This window comes from Echinops telfairi, unplaced genomic scaffold (genome assembly GCF_000313985.2).
Source record: "Echinops telfairi isolate 266 unplaced genomic scaffold, ASM31398v2 ScPeMD7_7461;HRSCAF=8499, whole genome shotgun sequence".
Taxonomy (NCBI): Eukaryota; Metazoa; Chordata; class Mammalia; order Afrosoricida; family Tenrecidae; genus Echinops; species Echinops telfairi.
This window is the reverse complement of record NW_022111361.1, coordinates 6382823-6393617: the sequence shown is the minus strand read 5'-3', so window position 1 is coordinate 6393617 and position 10795 is coordinate 6382823. Positions and strand designations below refer to the sequence as shown.

Sequence of the window (10795 nt, the reverse complement as noted above, 5' to 3'; positions counted from 1 at the left end):
CTGGTCCTGTAGGGCTCATCCGCCCTGGATTCCCTGGATTTTCAGTTCCTATCTGTACCAGTGTACATCCTCTGGTCTAGCCAGACTTGCAAGGTTCTAAAAAAGAAGAATAGAAATAAGAAAAAGAAACGAAAAGATGGCTACCAAGTCCAGGGCCAGCAGTCTTTTCGGGTGATAACTGGCAGCTGATGGGTGTTCGTAACCAGCACTGGTCTTCTACACTCACCCAGTCAAGAAGGGAGATCACAAAGCTAGCATCTTGCCAATGTTGAAGGGTTCCATGGAGATGTGGATTTTGCTTACTGACATCAAAAGGTTGGGAGGAGAACATGTTGATCACTTCTGTATATCTTAGGTAGGTCAGATCTAGTCTCAGCCAGTTCTGTGACCTCCAGTCTCCTGCTTCAGCTTTTCTCCATTAAGCAGACACAAACCCAGTGAAGCTGTCTGGGAGTTATTTCTTGTTTTAACACAGGTTCTGTTGTTGCTAGGGGCTGTCCAGTCGGTTCCAAATCACAGGGATCCTATGTACAACAAACAGAAGGAAACCCTGCATCACCGTCACAAATGTTCCTCTGGTTGATTCCACCGTTGTAGCCATTGTGTCAATGTATCTTATCAAGGATCTTCCTCCTTTTTGGTGCCCCTCTACTTTTCCAAGCACGATGTCCTTTTCCAGGGTCTGGTGTCTTCTGATAACATGTCCGAAGTCCGCGAGACAAAGTCTCACCATCCTTGTTTCCAAAGAGCATTCTGGTTGTACTTCTGCCAAGACAGGTGTATTGGTTCTCTTGGCAGTCCATGGCACGTTCAGTACTCTTGGCAGCACCACAAGTCAAGTGCATCAATTCTTCTTTGGTCTTCCTTACTCAATGTCCAACTTTCACTAGCCTAGGAGGTGACTGAAAATAACATGGCATGGGTCCGGCGCACCTTAGTCCTCAAAGGTACTTTTCATCACCTTAAAGAGGTCTTGTGCAGCAGATTTATCCAATGCGATGTGTCGTTTGATCTCTTGACCACTGCCTCCGTTAGCATTGATTGTGGACCCAAGCAGGATGAAATCCTTGACAACTTTAATCTTCTCTCTACTTATCATGACGTTACCTATTGATCCAACAATGATCCAATTGATCCAACAATGATCCAACATTGAGTCAAAATCCATATCGAAGACTGCAATCTTTCATCTTCATCAGCAAGTGCCTCAGTCTTCCCCACTTTCAGCAAGCCAGGTTGTGTCAGCTGCACATCAAAGGCTGTGAATATAATAAGCCTCCCTCCAATCCTGATGCCGCATTCTTTATATAATCCAGCTTCTATTGCATGAATTGCTCAGCATGCAGACTGGGTAAATATGATGAGAAAATACAACACTGATGCATGCATACCTTTCTTGGTTTTAAACCCTGCAGTTTTCCCTTATTCGTTGGAGCAATGGCCTCTTGATCCATGTACAGGTTCCACATGAGCACAATTACATGAGCACAATTACGTATTCTGGGAATCCCATTCTTCTCAAGGCTATCCATAGTTGGTTAAGATCCACACAGTTGAATACCTTTGCATAGTCAGTAAAACACAAGTAAACATCTATACCACCAGTATAGAGGTTAGGATTTCTACTACATCACAGAATGCAGGACTATGGTTAGAAGGGCCATATTATGTAATTCAGTATACTGCAGTCATGCATAGAAATGAAAGTTTAATAGGGGCTGGTGGGAGGGGAGATGAAGAGGTATTACTTACGGGGCACTGAGTTTCTGTTAAGGGTGTTGAAAAACTTGCAATGGAGAGTAGTGTTGGTTGTACAACATGGTGAAATTAATGAATGCCAGTTAAGTTACTATGTAAACATTGCTACAATGGAAAATGTTGTGATATATATGTATACATGTGTATGAAATATATACACTTCACTAAAATTTTAAAAATAATAACAACCATTCTCTCTCTTTTATGGCCACTATGTAAGAAAAGGAAAATACTTATTTACTTAGAAGTATTTGCTTTCCAGCTATGTCGACCCCCTCCCCAGAAGATTACACTACAGAGGACAGCACTGAAGATACAGCTGGGGGAGGGGCAGGTCTGCCCAGAGGGGAAGAGAGATAGTGGACAGCATCCTGACCCACCAATCCCCGAGGAAGACCTTCCTGTTCAGAGCAGCCAAGGCATAGAGAGGATGGTAAGGTCAGCCCCACCATGAGACACGACAGCCCCTCACTGACTCACAGAGCTACAGGGGACATCACTGGAGACAGGAATTGTGCCCAGTCTGGCTGCCTGCCTCCGCCACCACCACTGGGGCAAAGCAAACAATCATACCGATGTAAAGGAGGGGGGTCAAAGTAGAGATCCAAAGTCCATCTGTAGACAATTGGACATCCCCTCACACAAGGGTCACAGGAAGTGACAAGCCAGCCAAGGTGCAGAATACCATTGAGGAAATCCACAACATTCTTCTAGTTCTTTAATCCTTCTTTCCCACATCCCCAACATCACGACCCCAGTTCTACCTTACAAATCTGGCTAGACGGGAGCATGTACGCAGGTACAGATAAGAGCTCTGGACACCTGGAATCCAGGAGAGATAAACCCCTCAGGAACAATCATGGGACTAGGGATACCACGAGGGTAGGGGGCAGTTGTGGGGAGAAGGAGAAAGGGGGAACTGATCGCAGTGATCGACGTATCACCACCACCCCGGGGGATGAACAGCAGTAACTGGGTGAAGGGCGATAGCGGATGGTGTACAATACAAAAGTAATAATAATTTATAATCAATCAAGGGGTCACAAGGGTGGAAGCGTGGGGGAGGGAGGCAAAAAGAGGAGCTGATCCCAAATGCTCAAGTTGAAAGAAATGTTTTGAAAATGATGATGGCAACATATTACAAATGTGCTGGATACAATTGATGTATGGGTTGTTATTAGAGCAGTAAAAGCCCCCAATAAAATCATTTTTTAGATATAAAATTAAGTATATCTAAGAACACTTTTCACTACAGTGACAAGAAAAACATGAAATCGTATGTAGTGAATTTTAGAGCAATCCCATGTTGAATGAAACACAATTAATCAGGCTTAATGACTTCATAGTTTTTTAAGCTTCTCCTTCCAGTTGGCTTGTGGCCCTGGCTCGTATTGTGGCCCCTGGCTCGTATTGTGGCTCAGGCACCATATCAGCTTCCAGGGGACACAAGGATGAGTCAAATGCATTATTAGTACAATCAATCAATAAACAAATGGCACCTTTTTGACATAAAAGAGCTCATGTAACTTCCCTTCCCTTTTACTCCCTCTCCTGAATTTATAACTAAGAGGAACTTTGGGATATAATTTGATCCCCCCCAAATAAGAAATCACTGGTTTCTAACATTTTTATCCCTAAAGGCCAGCAAAGACCTTCTCTTCTTCCTCTCCAACCCCTACCCTACACACCCAAAAAATCCTACTTGGTAAACCAAAATTTCAAGCTGTAAGACTGGATTTTCTCATGAGGCCAAGAAGAAACCGCTGTGATTAATGTTTTTGCTAAAAGCACAGAATGGGAAGATTATTTATGGTTCTTCTCTTTAGGAGCTAATAGAGTCAGATGTTCGCCTAAAAGGTTGGAAATCCTACAGTGGGATTTTTTTCTCCCCAACAGACAAAAGTGGTTTCTGGAAAGCAGCATAAATACCGTCTGAAGTAAGGCATAAGCACTAATAATTTTGCTATAAGTGCTCAGCCAAAGGGAGATGAACGCGGTAAATGTTATTAAAAAATGGACAGCATATTATCTTGAAAGCCACAGTGAAATACTAACCTAAGTGACAAGTATTGCTTTCAGTGCCATGTGCAGGATGGACGGTGGTTGGAGGGATTTACCAGGCTACTCTTCCATATAGTCAAATCACATTCAGTAACTCAATATGTAACATGGATTGAATTTTCAATTTCTAGTTATATTATCCCCAAGGCTATTCAGTTTCTTCCCCCTCCCCCCTCCAGGTATTCATTCTTCTTAGGTTAATTCTGTTTGAAAGACCTGATTTGCTAATTATCTAAGATAGGCAAGGACATATAATATTTAATTTCATTCTTTTTGACATTTAAAATTGTTGATTTGGTCAGAAAAGGGTTTTATTCAAAACCGGAAAAAAAAAAAGGTCATTTCCAATTAAGAGCTTTTTGCATTTTTGTTCCTTATTAAATAAAAAAATTTAAAAAAAAACAAGAGTACCAAGTCTCCTCTTTTTAAGGGCATTCTTTTTTTTGAATTTTATTTCATTTCTATTTATTTATTTGATCATTCTATTGAGGGCTCTTATAATTCTTATTATAATCAATACATCAATTGTATCAGGCATATTTGTACATATGTTGCCATCATTCTTTTCTAGATAATTACTTTCTATTGAGCCCTTGGTATCAGCTCCTCTTTTTACTCCCCCTCTCCGCTCTCATGACCCCTTGATAGATTGTGAATCATTGTTTCATCTCTCACACCAACCACTGTCTCCCTTCCCCCAGGTTTCCATTGTTCTTCCCCCTGGAAGGGTGGGGGGCGTGGTTGGGTGTCGATCATTATGATCGGTTCCCCCTTCTTCCCCTCCTTTCCATCCCTTCTCCCTACCCGTCTGGTATTGCTATTCCCATTCCTGCTCCTGGGTTGTGTGTGTCCTGAGCTCTTATCTCTTATCTACACCTGTGTACGTGCTCCGGTCTAGCCAGCAGTGAAAGGCAGCACTGGGGGCATGATAGTGGGGGGTGAGGAAGCCTCAAGGAACCAGAGGAATATTGTGTGTGTCATTGGTGCTTTACTCAGCGCTGGTTGACTCATCCCTTCTGTGGGGGATGTGCCATTGCAAAGGCATTCTTAAGCTATTAAAGAATTTACTGAATTATTGAAAGAAAGTAATGAAAGGGCAATCTGAAATGAAATGTAACATAAACATATCTCCCCATTTTTATAAAAAAGAGATGAACAATAGAGAACAGATGTGCTGGTTGTGAGTATGCCCACAATTGGTTCCCGGTCTGAGGGTGGGGAATTACAACATTCACATGCACAGAAACAGTACTGCTATCGGGCTCATCCATGGGTGACTTTAGTCCAAGAGGACAGTGACCCATAGCCCCCTGGTGGGACAGACAGCTCGAAGGAGTCTTAATTCCACTTGGTAGAACAGTCTAGGTATGAGCTGGTGTTAGAGAAGTACTTCAGATCAGACTTTAAAAGTCAAATTGTTGTGCAAGAATATTTTTACTGACATGAAGTAAGTCCATGAGCCTGTAGAGATCCATTTCTTAGCAAAACAAAACAAATCGGAAGCAACTAAGGTATCGATAGAATGATTTCGATCAGCCCGGTTCCAGCAGGAAACAGCTGTCACACTCAAACTACATCAATATTGTTAATGCTGGGATGTTTTATAAAGGCATTGACAGGAGGCCTAGTGACACAGTGGTTAAGGGCTTGGCTGCTAACCAAAAGGTGGGCAGTTTGAACCAACCCACCAGCTGCTCCTCGGGAGAAAGATGTCGCAGTCTGTTTCCTTAAAGATGTTCAGCCTTCGACACCCCGTGGGGCGGGTCTATTGTCATGCTGAGTTCACTCTGTGGCAGTGGGTTTGGTTTCGTTATTTTGGGTGCAGGGTTTAGGAAAACCAACCCAGGATAGTATGATACCTATACTAACCATGCTAACATGAAATAGCTTAGCAGAACCCAGACAGAGAGACTAGGTCCACGGTGTGAAGATGGCTCCAAAGAGGAGGCCTGGCTTTCAGTCAAAGGATTCAGACAGCAAGCAGCAACTCAGCAGGAATGGAGCTGGGGGTGGAAAGAATAAATACGCTGACCTCACCCACCTCCCATCCCTCAACCTCCTGCTGGTTCCTCCCATGAGCCAAACCGACCAGAAGCAGAAGAGCAAGCTGGTGAGTAGAGGCAGGCAGGACCTGCGCTCAGCCTCCTGAGACACTCGGCAGCGGGTCAGAAGTGCCGCAGGGTGAAGTGTGGATCTAGATATGCAAGTGTCCATTATACTTGTCTCTATAATTATCTATAGATTGGAAATAACTCACAGTAAATGTCTTATAAAACGTATAGCATAAAAAATTTATAGCACCATGTTATATTTTAAAAAAGCATACAGCGTATTCATTGCACACATTCTAAAGGATAAACTGGAAAAATATGACAAGGGCTGGGGCTTGAGGGCGTTTGATGTGCTCTGTTTATCTAATTACTTCGGCATTATGGAGTGTTTTATAGGGTAGAGGCTGCCAGGAAAATGCACAGCTGCGTGGGCTGTTGTGAGAATGAGCAGCCTCTGTTTGAGGAGCCGAGAAGAATTCTGGAAAAGGCTTAGGGTACAAGATGGTTTGCTCATGAGGGAAGAGATTCCAGGGATCAGAGTGCAACAGTTGGAAGATGAATGGGGAAAGGGGAATGTCGGGCAATATGGAATTTAAACCAGGGCAGAAGGTGACGGGAAGGACTTGCATTTTAGGTGGTTGCCAAGCATTGGGGTGGGGGGGGGGGAGTGTCAGGAATTAAAGGAAGTAACAACCTTTACTGTTCTAAATGGAACTCTGATGGAAGTTCTTTTTAAACCTCCAATGTCCGAAATCTGACCACACCAGCGACCAATAGTGTTTGCATAGGGCTCTAAGCAGACAGACACCCCACCCCCTACCTCCCACCCTGCATTAAAAAAAAAATCCTTTCCCAAGCAAGCCAAAGCACTCAGACCTCTTGGACGGAGCCCGCCCCGTCATGTGATCCTGGTAACAGGATTGTCGAATTTCCTCTCTGACTTCTGCATTATTGTAGTCAGATCTTTGTTTTCATATTCCTTAACAAATATAGAGTTTTAACTTTAATACAAAAGTTATGGCACATTCCGTATGCCTGTGTAAGTTCTATGACATGGTAAGTAAAGTAAAAGACCATCTATATGCATGCCATAAAAGTCTCCTATCAATTTTCATACGCCGACCATGAGTTACAGACTGAGCATGTGCAAACATGTAATACGAGAGCTTTCCAACTCAAAAAAAAAGACTAAGCTTTTTCTCAAACTTACCACGATTGTATTCCTCAGAGGGCTATGAATAGGAAAAGTTTGAAGTTTTTATGTCCAACTCTTCTTAAAGTTATTTGAGGGTAAAACAAAGGTCACCAGAATTGTTTTTAAAATCATTTCAGACAAAAACAGCTGACCTGACATCCTCCGGCTATGAAATGGGAAGGAACGTGCTTCACTTAAACCTGAACAGCACGACGCCATTGTCGTAAACAAGCAAGAGTGGTTTTCCTTTCTCAAATAAAACTGAATAAGCAAAAACATCCTGAAATGTGCGTGATACCAGGCGAGAGAGAAACAGAAACTTAGGCACATCATGATTTAAGGGTTACATTTACCTTTTCTGTCAGTTGATGTGGACGCGTAGGTGAAGCTGTCTCTCCCAGGGTGAAGCTGTTGTTCATCGACAAACTCTCCATCTAGGTCGACAGACTTTGAAGGCACTCTTCCCGTTTCTCTAACTCTTCCTCAAAGAATTCTGTGCTCTTCGATTTACACCAGGCCAAATCATGTTCCTTTTAAATGATCTTTGGATTTAAGGAACAAAATGAAGACTGAACGGTCAAAATTAGGGCTGTAGAGTGGATCCGGTATGGTTTCCCAGTGAAATTCTTACTGGCTAGCCCTTGCTACCCTTGAAGAACGAGCATCTTCAGGATGGGAAAAATTACTTTGTGCAATTCCCTGGCCTTTTTCTCAGCCATGCAGTTTTCGGTTTTCTTAAACTTTCTTCCTACCAAGCTCCTGTGATCACACTGTGTTCTTTGAGAACAGTCCATCTCTCATTCACACTGCCAAGGAGTCGATGCCAATTCCCAGTGATCCTGTAGATCCCAGGACAGAAAACTGTCCCTGTGAGTTCCTGAGACTAACTCCCTTTGGAAGTGCAAAGCCCAGCTTTCTCCCACTGCTGGTGATTTCAAACTGCTGACCTTGCAATTAGCAGCCCAACTCATAACGGCTGTGACACCAGGATTCCTTCATTAGTAGCCCAAAAAGCACTCACCCTAACCGTCTGAGCTGACCTCTCTGTCTTGAATTTGACTGAATGAGCGAATCCCCTTGGAAATCCGTTCTGATTAGACTTTTTTTTAACATTCCAAATGCATTTATATTTTATTTTTAGAAACAGAAGCCTGCACACGACTGATTGAGCATCCCCTACCTTGCTCTGAGGGAAAGCCTTTGACATTTTTTTGAAGACACCAGAAGGAGACTAAACTTACCGTACTACTGAAAGGCAGCCAGCCCCTGAAACAGAGACCTAGTTCAGCGTGTTTTATTTGGAATAAGCCTGTGCACACATCATTAAACTGGAACTTTAGGAACAATATTGTATGACTTACCCTCCTATATACCCCAAATTTAAAGAAGCTGAAAGGCCATATCCAAGAGTCAATTAAATTTCAAACTACTTTCAGACATTTAAAAGCAAATCTTTCATTCCTCACCAAAATATTTATCTTGGCTCTGAGCTGTGACTTCCTTCTAAAATTCTCAAGCCTTCTTATTTTTATTATTATTATTATAAATCATTTTATCAGGGGCTCTTATGGGCTCTTATAACAATCCATATATCAATTGTATCAAGCATATTTGTACATATATTGCCATCATCATTTTCTAAACATTTACTTTCTATTTGAGCCCTTGGTATCAGTTCCTCTTTTTTTCCCTCCCCCCTTCCCACCCTTGTGACCCCTTGATAAATTATAAATTATTATTTTCATAACTCATTGCTATCTCCCTTCATCTACCTTTCTGTTGTTCATCCCCCTGGGGAATCAGTTCCCCTTTCCCCCACTCCTTCTCCCTACCCTCCTGGTATCTCCACTCCCATTATTGTTCCTGAGGGGCTTATCTGACCTGGATTCTGTGTGCATGAGCTTTTATCTTTTTCAATGTACATGTTCCAGTCTAGCCAGAACTGAAAGACAGGACTGGGCTTATGATAGTGGGGGGTGAGGGAGCCTCAAAGAACCAGAGGAATAGTGTGTGTTTCATCAGTGCTATCCGTCCCGGTTGACTCATCCCTTCCTTGTGACCCTTTTGTGAGGGGATGTCCTATTGTCTGCATATGGGTTTTGGGTCTCTGCTCCTCATTCTCAACAATATGCTTTTTGTTTGTTTGTTCGAGGTCTTCTTGTTTCTGTTACCTGATTTGGTCGACACCTCATGATCGCACAGGCTAGTAGCCTTCTTCCATGTAGCTGGTTGCTTCTCTGCTAGATGACCCACTTGTTTAACTTCTAGCCCTTAAGACCCCAGCCACTGTGTCTTTTGATAGCTGGACACCATCAGCTTTCTTCACCACATTTGCTTATGTACCCATTATAGAAGTGCACGCTTATGTTTATACTTCTATCCGTACCCTTGCTTCCTAGATCTTTCCTCTGTTTGCTTCTATCTCCCTCCTGCCCCATCTCAAGTTTTTTAAAGGTTTTGTTGTACATTGTCATAGCCGCCTTATAAGTGAAATGGTTCTGAAGCATGGTATTTGCATTCATTCTAAGTCATAAGCCTCTTGGCAATATGCAGATTTCCCCTGATTAGTAGAGACATATATAGAGATAGAGATAGCTTCAAAGTATTATTGAATGCTGGAAGGGATTGTGGGGAAATACTAGGATGATATCTTTGATTTTTCGCCAGTAAAATTCAAGATAGAAAATATCAGAAAAAGATTAGAAAAGTATTTGCATACAATGAAGGCACTCTGGTACTGTCTTAAATAACACAACTGCATCAAGCACTTGGCATGGCACCATGGTCTAGATACCTCAAGCTGGGGAGGGTAGCAGGCCCCCAAAGGTCAGTGGGTATAAGAAATTAAATAAGACGGGGGGGGGGGGGGGGAAGAAACTCAATCAGGCCACCCTCAGATTTCATATTAAAGAAGTGTATTTACAGTCACTTAAAGAATAAAGGTAAGTGGGTCATGTGATCTACCCAAATGGTGGTGCTCAGTTGGTCATGGAGCTGGAACCAAGCAGGGGGTTGTAAGTGTGATACTGGGGGGAGCAAGGGAAGCACCTTAAGGACATCAGGTTGGCAACACAGACTCATGGTCAGCTCAAGTTTTCACCAAAAGGTGCAAGATTCAGAACATCAATAGTGATGGAAATTATAGGGGAGGAAATTACTATCTTAGAAAAGTACTGCTTCAAAGTTCAGCATGATGCTTTCAAGACATTTTCATTCTTGACTACGCTTCCTTTTTATCTACAAACTCTTTGTAAATGATGCTTTGTATTCAGGTAATACCAGCTGGGAGAATTGTGTTGGGAAGAGTTCACTGGTTGCCTTAGTATGCAGTGTTCTATATCCTAGTGCTTTGGCCTTTTCTAAACAGGGACGTATGGCAGTCAAGAATCATAATGTTCCACTGCCACCAAAAGGAAGGGTTTTACTCCATTGGTTTCTGCTCTGTCAAATGGAGGTGAAAGTGATGCCAATTCCTCTTGTCTTTCAAATGCTCACTGGAATATGTAACGGCCTGCAGCATTGTGCAGTATTTGAAAGTACTAGGAAGAAGACTGTACATGAAGATTAGCCAAGAAACGGTTGGATGTAGGAGGCCTGATAGGGTTTGATCAAGGGCAATGTAACCAAGAGGAATGACTGAAACCCAAATGAAGGCTGAACATGATAGTGGGACAAGAGGAAAGTAAAAGGAAATAGAGGAAAGAGCTAGGAGGCAAAGAGCATTTATAGA

At 42.6% G+C, this 10795-nt stretch overlaps 1 pseudogene; it reads left to right on the top strand.

Moving 5' to 3' along the window:
* Positions 1–5749: 5749 nt before the first annotated feature.
* On the top strand, positions 5750–10633 carry LOC115873105 (annotated as a pseudogene).
* Positions 10634–10795: the final 162 nt, after the last annotated feature.